Source organism: Lemur catta, chromosome 1 (genome assembly GCF_020740605.2).
Source record: "Lemur catta isolate mLemCat1 chromosome 1, mLemCat1.pri, whole genome shotgun sequence".
NCBI classification, from domain to species: Eukaryota; Metazoa; Chordata; class Mammalia; order Primates; family Lemuridae; genus Lemur; species Lemur catta.
This window is the reverse complement of record NC_059128.1, coordinates 113,324,846-113,327,416: the sequence shown is the minus strand read 5'-3', so window position 1 is coordinate 113,327,416 and position 2,571 is coordinate 113,324,846.

Here is a 2,571-nt window from a genome sequence, read left to right as displayed (position 1 = left end):
ACACACCTGTAGTCCCTGCTACTCAGGAGGCTGAGGCAGGAAGATCGCTTGAGCCCAGGAGTTGGAGGCTGCAGTGAGTTGTGATCCCACCACTGCATTCCAGCCTGGGTGACACAGCAAGACCCTGTGCCTAAAAACAAAATCCTGTCTGTGCTAGTCACAGCCTCCACCAACAGGTTTGAGCTCAAAATAAAAACAGGCATAAACAAAACCAAAAAACATCCCTAGGTGTTCGAGGACTGAATAATAAAATGAATCCACAGCAGGAGAAAGGGCGATGGAACGAGAAAGGAAGTGAGAGGGACGGGAAGTAGAGTGGTGGCCTGGCAGACGTCTTTGGCTGGGATTCCCAGTGAGCACAGAGGCACTTTGGGACTCCCCTCTGTGGGGCACTTTGGCATTTAGGGCTAGAGGGACAAGGGTGGGCTGTGTCCCTATGTCCCCATAACCCTGGAGTTGGGAAGTGGGGGTTTCCAGGTCCAGGGTGTCCCAGGGAGGGGAAGGAGGCTATGCCGGAGCGACTTGCCGGCTCAGGGGTGTGTCCCATGATGACCTGGTGCGGAGCTGGGAGACTGGATCCCACCGCTAACACAGGCACCGTCCCAGTCTCCAAGGGACCAGCGGTGCCGTGAGAAGAGGCGCTGGGGGCCCCAGTTCCCCTTAGCAACAGCGGCCCCCAACACCCGTGGCCACTGCTCCCCACGCAGTCCTGGTGACGCTGTGACCACAACGGCCCCCACACTGCCTCCCTGACTGCTGACTCACGTCTTCCCCTCCCCTGGGGCAACAGTGGAAACATCGCCCTGCCCACCCACTTTCTCTGGTGCAGCGGAGCTGGCACACTCCACCCCAAGACTCGGACTAGCCTGCTGGGGCCCATGTTCAAAGTGGGGCTGGTGACGTGAGCCTGCAGGAGGGGTGGAAATGAGGACAGGTGAGAAGGCAGAGCAGGACTGTAGGTTCGGGATGCCGGTGAGGACACAGGGGAAGGTGCAGGTAAGAAGGCAGGTAAATCTGCAGGAGAAAATTCTGGAAAGAACACAGGATGAGACCCAGAAAAGGACGCAGGAGAATATAGAGGAGAGGCCCCAGTTACGAGGCAGAGAAAATATACCTGTCCGAGAGAATGCAGATGGAAAAATAGGTGACAAGGTAAGAATATTAAGGTAAAGATAAATGTAAGTTTACAGATAAAAATGTAGATTGGAGCCAGGTGAGAAGACAAAAAAAAAAAAATGCAGGTGGATCCAGTTTAGGATGCAGGTAAATCTGCAGGTGAGAACGATGGTGAGATGCAGGTGCATGTGAGTCTAGGTGCAGGTGAGATCCAGAGGCAGGTCAGGCTAGGTGCAGGCGAGATGCAGGTGTATGTCAGGCTAGGTGCAGGTGAGATGCAGGTGCCCATGAGGCTAGGTGCAGGCGAGATGCAGGTGAACGTCAGGCTAGGTGCAGGCGAGATGCAGGTGCACGTCAGGCTAGGTGCAGGCGAGATGCAGGTGCACGTCAGGCTAGGTGCAGGCGAGATGCAGGTGTATGTCAGGCTAGATGCAGGAGAGATGCAGGTGTACGTCAGGCTAGGTGCAGGCGAGATGCAGGTGCACGTCAGGCTAGGTGCAGGCGACATGCAGGTGCACGTCAGGCTAGGTGCAGGCGAGATGCAGGTGCACGTTAGGCTAGCTGCAGGCGAGATGCAGATGCATGTGCAGGCGAGATGCAGGTGCATGTCAGGCTAGGTGCAGGCGAGATGCAGGTGTATGTCAGGCTAGGTGCAGGCGAGATGCAGGTTCCCGTGAGGCTAGGTGCAGGCGAGATGCAGGTGCACTTTAGGCTAGCTGCAGGCGAGATGCAGGTGCATGTGCAGGCGAGATGCAGGTGCATGTCAGGCTAGGTGCAGGCGAGATGCAGGTGTATGTCAGGCTAGGTGCAGGCGAGATGCAGGTGCATGTCAGGCTAGATGCAGGCGAGATGCACGTGTATATCAGGCTAGGTGCAGGCGAGATGCAGGTGCACGTCAGGCTAGGTGCAGGCGAGATGCAGGTGCACGTCAGGCTAGGTGCAGGCGAGATGCAGGTGAATGTCAGGCTAGGTGCAGGTGAGTTGCAGGTTTACGTCAGGCTAGGTGCAGGGGAGATGCAGGTGCACGTCAGGCTAGGTGCAGGCGAGATGCAGGTGTACGTCAGGGTAGGTGCAGCGGAGATGCAGGTGCACATCAGGCTAGCTGCAGGCGAGATGCAGGTGCATGTGCAGGCGAGATGCAGGTGCATGTCAGGCTAGGTGCAGGCGAGATGCAGGTGTATGTGAGGCTAGGTGCAGGTGAGATGCAGGTGTATGTGAGGCTAGGTGCAGGTGAGATGCAGGTGCAGGTGAGATGCAGGTGCAGGTGAGGCTAGGTGCAGGTGAGGCGGTCCCGCCGTCTTTGGGTGAAGAGCCAACATTCTCGCAGGTAAAGGAAAAGGAACAAAATGAAGTTGGGGCAGGTGAGGGTTTAGGTAGGCTGAGCTGGGCTGCTGGAGAGGCAGGTGGAGATCGCCTCTTGCCCTCTCTCGAAGAATTCAGCCTTCAGGAGACACG